At 46.0% G+C, this 9,954-nt stretch overlaps 1 non-coding gene across 1 annotated transcript; it reads right to left on the bottom strand.

Annotated features, from left to right (window-relative positions):
• Positions 1-9,548: 9,548 nt before the first annotated feature.
• TRNAH-GUG (transfer RNA histidin (anticodon GUG)) lies at positions 9,549-9,620 on the bottom strand. Its single transcript has one exon. It is a non-coding gene; the product is annotated as a tRNA-His (tRNA).
• Positions 9,621-9,954: the final 334 nt, after the last annotated feature.

Below are 9,954 nucleotides of genomic sequence, written 5' to 3'. Positions count from 1 at the left end.
GAGGTACTTCTACCTCAGGGAGTACAGTTTTGCCAACTGATGATTCCCTTGGAACAGGTGCCTCCCCAGGAGAGGTTTCTCCCACCACAGGAATGGTATCCTGAATGGTAGGGTGGTTAGGGGATACTGTGATACCCTTTTTACCTGTTGATGGAGAGGGATCCTGAGTTTTCAGGCCTTCTCTCCTTTGCTTTTTCATTTCAGTAGAAATGAGAGGGAACAATTCCTCTGGGATGTCCAGCATGGCTGCATGGGCATAAAACTCTACATCAGCCCAACCTGAGGCCTCTAGGTCATTACCTAAGAGACAGTCTACAGGTAAGCTAGGTGATACTACCACCTGCTTAGGGCCAGTAACTCCACCCCAATTAAACTTAATTAAAGCTAAGGGAAGAAACTTAGTGGAGTTATGGACATCAATAATGTTATTCTGTTGTCCAATGATGTGTTGTTCAGGAGCCACTAGGTTTTCAGTCACCAAAGTGATACTGGCACCTGTGTCCCTGTAGGCCAAGGCCTCAACACCATTTATTGAAACTGTCTGCCTGTACTTATCCATTGTAAGGGGACAAGCAGCCAGTGTGGCAAGGCCAATGCCACTAGGTGTGACAGAAACTGTCTTGGGACTAACTACCCCAGTTTCTACTATGGACCCATAAGTGAACCCAACTACACCCTTAACTTGACTGTTGTCAGCAGTCCCACCACTAGTACCACTACTGCTAGGGGCACTAGAGCTTGATGTATTAGTGGTGGTAGGCTCAGGGGGTTTTAGCTGAACAGGACTTATCCCCTGGCCTATGGCCTCTATTTTTACACACAAAGCACCAAGGCTTTTTAAATTGTGTAGGTTGAGAAGAAGAGGAAGAATTTGTTTTATCCCCACCCCCTGAAGAGTGTTTAAGATTTGAAGTGGGATCTTTGGTTTTACCCTTGTCCCCATGCTTATCTTGAGATTTGTCACCATCTTTCTTCTTATTGTTCTCTTTGTCACCCCCTGTATGAACTTTTCTGTTCACCCTTGTTCTGACCCATTTGTCTGCCTTCTTTCCCAATTCTTGGGGAGAGGTCAGATCAGAGTCTACCAGGTACTGGTGCAACAAATCAGACACACAATTATTAAGAATATGCTCTCTCAGGATCAAGTTATACAGGCTTTCAAAGTCAGTAACCTTACTGCCATTTAACCACCCCTCCAAGGCCTTCACTGAATGGTCAATGAAATCAACCCAGTCTTGTGAAGACTCCTTTTTGGTCTCTCTGAACTTTATCCTGTATTGTTCAGTGGTTAAGCTATAACCATCCAGGAGTGCATTCTTATGAACTGTAAAATTATTGGCATCACTTTCTTTTACAGTAAGGAGCCTATCCCTACCTTTTCCACTAAATGATAGCCATAGGATAGCAGCCCACTGCCTTTGAGGGACATCCTGTACAACACAGGCCCTCTCAAGTGCAGCAAACCACTTGTTAATGTTATCCCCCTCCTTATAAGGGGGAACTATCTTGTGCAGATTCCTGGAATCATGCTCTTTTACAGGATGACTATGGGGAATACTGCTTCTGCCACCATGGGTTTCTAAACCCAACCTCTGTCTTTCTTTCTCTAGTTCAAAAGACTGTCTATCCAAATCCAGCTGTTGCTTTTTAAGCTTCAGTCTGGTTTGTTCCACTCTCAACTTGTTGAGTTCCCTTTCTAACATTCTGTCATCAGGGTTGGTGGGGGGGACATTCTTAGACACAGAAGAATGAGCAGAAGGAGACCTGTCCCTTACAGAAGCCACCCTAACAGCTTGGCTAACAGAAACATCACTACCAGTGTGGTGAGAATAAATGCTTTTGCTATGATGTGAGACAACACTATTTGTATGGTGTGGCTCTCCATCATTACCAACTATGCTAGACTGTCTAGTAATGGGCAGGCTAGGAACTTTCTTTCCTGAATCTGTTCCTGGGGGAGTCCCTGAATCAGATTGGGAACCATTTGCTACTTTTTCAACAGATGTGGCCCCTATGGCCTTATCTTGTTCTCTAAGCATGTTAAGCAATAATTCCAAGGAAGGATTCTTCCCTACACTCAAACCTCTCTCTACACAGAGACTCCTTGCTCCATTCCAGCTAAGGTGGTCATATGCAAGTTTGGACAGATCAACATTTTGGCCTGTGCCAGACATTTTTAGAGAGAGTTAAAGTGATAGAAAAAGAGAAAAAAGTTGTCAGAACTTTGTAGAAAGACAGAAAAAAACTTTTTAAACTTTTAAGAACTTTTTGAAAGTTTAGATGTACTTTTCAGCACTTAGAAAAGAGTGAAAAGAGGAAATGCAAAACTTTTTAGCACTGTGTACACACACTGAACTTGTTTTGTATATCTTTCTCTTATGAAAAGTACAATGACAAGAGTGGTAAGTAGTCTCAAAGCACTTATCCCACCGCTGCACAACCAATGTAGGAGGCTGGACTGGCTTGTAGTGAGTACCAAGGGGTACTTGCACCTTGCACCAGGCCCAGTTATCCCTTATTAGTGTATAGGGTGTCTAGCAGCTTAGGCTGATAGATAATGGTAGCTTAGCAGAGCAGCTTAGGCTGAACTAGGAGACGTGTGAAGCTACTACAGTACCACAAGTGTCACTTGCACAATATCATAAGAAAACACAATACACAGATATACTAAAAATAAAGGTACTTTATTTTTATGACAATATGCCAAAGTATCTCAGTGAGTACCCTCAGTATGAGGATAGCAATTATACACAAGTTATATGTACACAATTACCAAAAATATGCAGTATAGTCTTAGAAAACAGTGCAAACAATGTATAGTTACAATAGGATGCAATGGGGACACATAGGGATAGGGGCAACACAAACCATATACTCCAAAAGTGGAATGCGAACCACGAATGGACCCCAAACCTATGTGACCTTGTAGAGGGTCGCTGGGACTATTAGAAAATAGTGAGAGTTAGAAAATTAGCCCTCCCCAAGACCCTGAAAAGTGAGTGCAAAGTGCACTAAAGTTCCCCAAAAGACAAAGAAGTCGTGATAGAGGAATAATGCAGGAAAGACACCAACCAACAATGCAACAACTGTGGATTTCCAATCTAGGGTACCTGTGGAACAAGGGGACCAAGTCCAAAAGTCACAAGCAAGTCGGAGATGGGCAAATGCCCAGGAAATGCCAGCTGTGGGTGCAAAGAAGCTTCTACTGGACAGAAGAAGCTGCGGTTTCTGCAGGAACAAAAAGGGTTAGAGACTTTCCCTGTGGTGGACCGATCCCTCACGCCGTGGAGAGTCGTGCAGAAGTGTTTTCCTGCCAAAAGAACGCCAACAAGCCTTGCTAGCTGCAAATCATGTGGTTAGCGTTTTTGGAAGCTGCTGTGGCCCAGGAGGGACCAGGAAGTCGCAAATTGGACCAGGAGAGAGAGGGAACGTCGAGCAAGACAAAGAGCCCTCTCAGCAGCAGGTAGCACCCAGAGAAGTGCCAGAAACAGGCACTACAAGGATGCGTGAAATGGTGCTTGCCGAAGTTGCACAAAGGAGTCCCACGTCGCCGGAGACCAACTTAGAAAGTCGTGCAATGCAGGTTAGAGTGCCGTGGACCCAGGCTTGGCTGTGCACAAAGGATTTCTGCCGGAAGTGCACAGGGGCCGGAGTAGTTGCAAAAGTCGCGGTTCCCAGCAATGCAGTCTAGCGAGGTGAGGCAAGGACTTACCTCCACCAAACTTGGACTGAAGAGTCACTGGACTGTGGGAGTCACTTGGACAGAGTTGCTGGATTCTAGGGACCTCGTTCGTCATGCTGAGAGGAGACCCAAGGGACCGGTAATGCAGCTTTTTGGTGCCTGCGGTTGCAGGGGGAAGATTCCCTCGACCCACGGGAGATTTCTTCGGAGCTTCTGGTGCAGAGAGGAGGCAGACTACCCCCACAGCATGCACAAGCAGGAAAACAGTCGAGAAGGCGGCAGGATCAGCGTTACAGAGTTGCAGTAGTCGTCTTTGCTACTATGTTGCAGTTTTGCAGGCTTCCAGCGCGGTCAGCAGTCGATTCCTTGGCAGAAGGTGAAGAGAGAGATGCAGAGGAACTCTGATGAGCTCTTGCATTCGTTATCTAAAGTTTCCCCAGAGACAGAGACCCCAAATAGCCAGAAAAGAGGGTTTTGCTACTTAGGAGAGAGGATAGGCTACTAACACCTGAAGGAGCCTATCAGAAGGAGTCTCTGACGTCACCTGGTGGCACTGGCCACTCAGAGCAGTCCAGTGTGCCAGCAGCACCTCTGTTTCCAAGATGGCAGAGGTCTGGAGCACACTGGAGGAGCTCTGGACACCTCCCAGGGGTGGTGCAGGTCAGGGGAGTGGTCACTCCCCTTTCCTTTGTTCAGTTTCGTGCCAGAGCAGGGCTAAGGGGTCCCCTGAACCGGTGTAGGCTGGCTTATGCAGAATTGGGCACATCTGTGCCCATGAAAGCATTTGCAGAGGCTGAAGGAGGCTACTCCTCCCCTGCCTTCACACCATTTTCCAAAGGGAGAGGGTGTAACACCCTCTCTCAGAGGAAGTCCTTTGTTCTGCCATCCTGGGACAAGCCTGGCTTGACCCCAGGGGGGCAGAAACCTGTCTGAGGGGTTGGCAGCAGCAGCAGCTGCAGTAAAACCCCAGGAAAGGCAGTTTGGCAGTACCAGGGTCTGTGCTACAGACCACTGGGATCATGGGATTGTGCCAACTATGCCAGGATGGCATAGAGGGGGCAATTCCATGATCATAGACATGTTACATGGCCATATTCGGAGTTACCATTGTGAAGCTACATATAGGTAGTGACCTATATGTAGTGCACACGTGTAATGGTGTCCCTGCACTCACAAAGTCCGGGGAATTGGCCCTGAACAATGTGGGGGCACCTTGGCTAGTGCCAGGGTGCCCTCACACTAAGTAACTTTGCACCTAACCTTTACCAGGTAAAGGCTAGACATATAGGTGTCTTATAAGTTACTTAAGTGCAGTGAAAATGGCTGTGAAATAATGTGTGCATTATTTCACTCAGGCTGCAGTGGCAGGCCTGTGTAAGAATTGTCAGAGCTCCCTATGGGTGGCAAAAGAAATGCTGCAGCCCATAGGGATCTCCTGGAACCCTAATACCCTGGGTACCTCAGTACCATATACTAGGGAATTATAAGGGTGTTCCAGTAAGCCAATGTAAATTGGTAAAATTGGTCACTAGCCTGTTAGTGACAGTTTGAAAGAAAGGAGAGAGCATAACCACTGAGGTTCTGGTTAGCAGAGACTCAGTGAGACAGTTAGGCACCACACAGGGAACACATACATATAGGCCACAAACGTATGAGCACTGGGGTCCTGACTAGCAGGGTCCCAGTGACACATAACAAACACACTGAAAACATAGAGTTTTCACTATGAGCACTGGGCCCTGGCTAGCAGGATCCCAGTGAGACAGTGAAAACACCCTGACATACACTCACAAACAGGCCAAAAGTGGGGGTAACAAGGCTAGAAAGAGGCTACTTTCTCACAGAGAGGAGCAGAGTAAAAAGTGGCATAGAGTAGAAAGGCCTACAGAAGAGTAGTGTAGAGTGGCACAGCATAGAGTAGTGTGCAGTAGAGTGGCATAGAGTAGAGCGCATGTAGTGCCATTGAGTGATATTGTGTGAGATGGAGTGGAGTGGAGTACAGTGAAGTGGCATGGAATGAAGTAGTATAGAGTAGAGTGGGAGAGAATAAAGTGGAGTGGCATAGAGTGAACTAGAGTAGAGCGTAGTGGGATAGAGTGGAGTGGCATGGAGTGGAATGGAGAGGCACAGAGTAGGGTAGAGTGCAAAAGTGTGGAATGGCATGGAGTTGAGTGGAGTGGCATAGAGCAGAGTGGCATTCTGTGGGGTGGATTAGAGTGGCATGGAGTGGCATACAGTAGAGTGGAATAAAGCTTAGTGGTGGAGAGTACAGTGGCTTAGAGTGGAGTATAGTAGCATGGAGTAGAGTAGCGTAGAGTAGAGAGGGGTGCAACGGAGTAGAGTGGCATAGAGTTGAGTGGTGTACAGTGGCGTAGAGTAGAATGGGATAAAATAAAGTGGCGTACAGTAGACTGGAGTAGAGTAGCATAGAGTGGAGAGGCATAGAGTGGAGAGGAGTAAAGTAGAGTGGAATTGTATAGAGTAGAGTTCAGTTGAGTATTCTAGAGTGATGTAGAGCAGATTGTCATAGAGTCACATAAAGTGGCATTCTATGAAGTAGGGTGGCGTAGAGAGGAATGAAGGGAAGTGGCGTAGAGTAGAGTGGAGTGGAGTAGAGGGGCAGAGCAGAGAGTGACAGGGTGGAGTGGCATAGAATGGAGTAGCATAAAGTGGAGTGAAGTGGCGTATAGTGGAGTGACATAGATTAGAGTGGCATAGAGTGGAGTGATAGAGTGGAACAATGTAGATTAGAGTGGAGTAGAACTGAGTAGAGTGGAGTGGTATAGAGTTGCACAGTGTAGAGTACAGTGGCACTGAGGGGAGTAGAGTATAGTCATGTAGAGGAATACAGTGTGAGAAAGTAACTAAAGTGTCAATAGAGACGGCGTTTAGGTGAAAAATAAGCTGTATGCTTGTCATGAATGTTGGAAAGCACATTGCACATCCAAGAATGATACGAAAACACTTTTAAAATAAAAAAAATAGCGTACTGTAGAAAGACGAAAAGAACACATGTACTTGGTCCATCCTCCATGGCGGAATGAACACAAGAAAGGAAGATTCAGTCTATGGGAGCTAAGCAATCGAAATATTGCAAATGTGAGTGACATAGAAAACAATTAATGGTAAGTAAGCTATGGGCGTGTGGTAAGCCCACTGAATTCTAAACAATATGTCTCACAGCACATTCACTGTGTACGCAAGACATAAAAAGGTGTGACTAAGAGAATTCTGAGATTTAGAGCTTGACAGCAATTCACAACCCAACCAAACTGAGCCCTATATAATAATTTACAACAGAGCCAAAGTACACCTTTTACACCCCCAATGGTGGAGGTAAGATATTCAGCAGACACGTGGTCTCCCAGTGCTAAAGGATTTTGGCTAGATATGAAGTGGGCGAAGTGCCCTGAAAACATTATAAAAGTAGGACACGTGCTATAAGCAGACATCACTTCCTTGGCAAGGCAGAAGAAAGGGCACTTCAGAGGGAAGAAATGAGAGGGCTGAGGAACAGACAGATAGGTCCCCTATGGGCAGAGGTGGCGGGAGCATGGAACACTCCTGACATGACTATGATGACGATGCAGATGGGCCTCTTAACTTGCGGAGTTAGGAGCACAACAAACACACCTCTCCTAGACCTCCCTGGAAGATCATACACTGGGGAGGGTTCCCCTGGGTCCCTTCCCCCCCCCCCCGGCTGGGCCCCATACAGCTGTAGACACACTCACACGATGCGTAGTTAGGTCTCGTTTCTGGGCAAGTTGTTTGGCTTGCTTGTTATTTGTTGTAATAAGAGATGATGAGTACCTGTCGTGCCAGAGCTGGAAATGGTGGCAACCGACCACCCTGCTCCATGGGCATACAGCGCTGAACCGGAGACCCACAGGAGGCCCACACCACAGATCACAAGCCTGCTTACAGATTTATGCAAGGAACAGCCCTCAGCGTGGTGGTAACATAATATAATAGCAGTAATGGGTAACTGTTCAAAAGTTGTCATGGATAGGAGATTCATACAGCTCTGCAACCTGTTACAATCCTGTGAATAATATGTACCATCTGAAATACCAATAAATAAAAAAAAAAAAAATCTGCTGCACAACTTAGGGTAAGGCTGGTGTTGTAGTGGTAGATCTGAGGCCCTAGGAGAGCTGGAGACCCCACAGAGCTACAGCAGCTCAGAAGTCCACTTAGGCTTCATCAGGGACCCGTTTTGTGACTTGAAAACCCATTAATGCAACAATAAAGGGGTGAAGTAAATGTCATCAACATTGCATAAACTGGTGTTCTTTGCAGTTTTTTTAATAAATAACAGCGCCTGGAAGCCCTTCTGACTGTGAAGGTTTGTTTAACAAATAGTGTTGTAACAACATAAAAGAGGGGGAACTGTAAGACAGTTGCACAGATAGAAGGACGGATAGAAGGTTAAACAGATCGTCATAAATAAGCCACATGCACCGATGCATCTGTACAGGTTTGTAGACAGAAAGGCAGGTATGTAGCTGTTAGTAAATCATGGATGAGATATCATCAGCTTCACAGAAACCGCTGTAAATCACACGCGCCTGCTTTAGAAATAACCACGCCACAAAGACCTTGGTAGTCAGCATGTAGGCTTTAAAGTGTTAACATAAACAGAGATGGGCAGAAATAGGCAGTAAGGCAGATACCCAGATTGAAATAGAAAGTAAATAGAAAGCACATGTAGTAATAAACGTGGACCGATAAGTATATAGAGAAGCAGCTGTTGGTACGAAAATGGGATCACATATGATCAACTTTGTGTGGACTGTCAGGATTTGAAAACGGTTGCTTCATACCAAAAAAAAACATAGCGCCAAGATGTCCTCCTCAATGTCCCTATGAGCGTTATAGTGTTAACAAAGCATACAGCCAGGCATCAACACTCTGTTAGACAGGTTCACAGTCACGCACAGGTAGGTGAGCAGATAGATAAGCAGGCACACAGGCAAAAAGATGGATGGACAGATGAATGGATCAATAGATGGACGGACCTCTCTGTTAAACATGAGTCAAATATAGGGATGGGCGTAACCAGTGTAACTCACTGCAGTGTAATTACGCGAAATTACAGCAACATTATGCGAGGTTGTACAGAATTACACAAGGCTATTTTCCTGGTGCAAAATACACGCTCAGATCCGAAAGGAACCTGATATACACTTTGCACAAGAAAATCGCTCAACAGCCGCTGCTCGCGCTCTTTTCCTCCGCTCTTGGGTAGATGTCTTTCCCCACATTACTCCAAATTCCACAAAGGAGCGTAATTGTGTAATTCACGATTCGACCACGACTAATAAACTTGGCTTAAGTTTTAAAACTTTCCCTCTAGCTGCCCGGTGATCCGTCGGGTGCGGGATGATGAAGCCAAACGCTGATTGGGTGAGCGCGCCTCTCAGAGTCCTTCTCCGTCGCCTCTTTCTTTCAGACCCTTGGGAGCTCAGTCTTACTTTCTATACAAATATTTATTTTTAGACCTTTTTTCCTCGCGGCCTGAATTGCTGCAAAAACTGATATTTGACTAGCAGGATCCCTTTCAACATTGAAAGCTACTCCGCGTCAGTACAGGAGCCTCGGCGCTGCAGGTACAGGAGACACAGACATCCATCCCTCTTGCTGATCGGGTCCCGTGAAACCAAACTGTAGCTCATACTTTTCACATCAGGACCACCACAAACGTAAAAGCGCAGAAAGGTGAAATAAATAATAACATTGTTAACGCGTTCTTCAAAGACATTTAATTTCACAGTTGAAATTAGGTTCAAGCTCTTAACTCATGTAAATATTAAGAAGTGAGAATAAAAATGCTGCCCAACTGCCGTGACATTGCCACCCGCAATGCCGTGACTCAGATTCGAACTGAGGTTGCTGCGGCCACAACGCAGAGTACTAACCACTATACGATCACGGCGAGCTACTTGGGCTCTGAAAAGACTACCCTGGTGTGGCTCTGATAGGCTGGAAAAAGGTCACAGTGTCCGTGGAGTGGATAGATTTAGTGTGTGTTTAAAACCCATCTTTTCAAGTTAGATCAGGGTCTTTTCTTTGAGTAGCAGATCACAGCAAATATTTACCTCTCTGCTTCCAGTGACAAGACTCCCCATAAACCAAGAAGCCCAGACTTCTTAACAAGATCCACCACTCTGCCCTGCAAGTCTCAAGTGTTCTATGAGTGCTGGGGTCGGGGAAGTGAACACTGCAAAAACTTAATCCACGGCCGACCAAACTCCTCCAGGCCAGGAGGG

Source organism: Pleurodeles waltl, chromosome 12 (assembly GCF_031143425.1).
Source record: "Pleurodeles waltl isolate 20211129_DDA chromosome 12, aPleWal1.hap1.20221129, whole genome shotgun sequence".
In the NCBI taxonomy this organism is placed as follows: domain Eukaryota; kingdom Metazoa; phylum Chordata; class Amphibia; order Caudata; family Salamandridae; genus Pleurodeles; species Pleurodeles waltl.
This window is presented reverse-complemented; position numbering and strand designations above follow the sequence as displayed.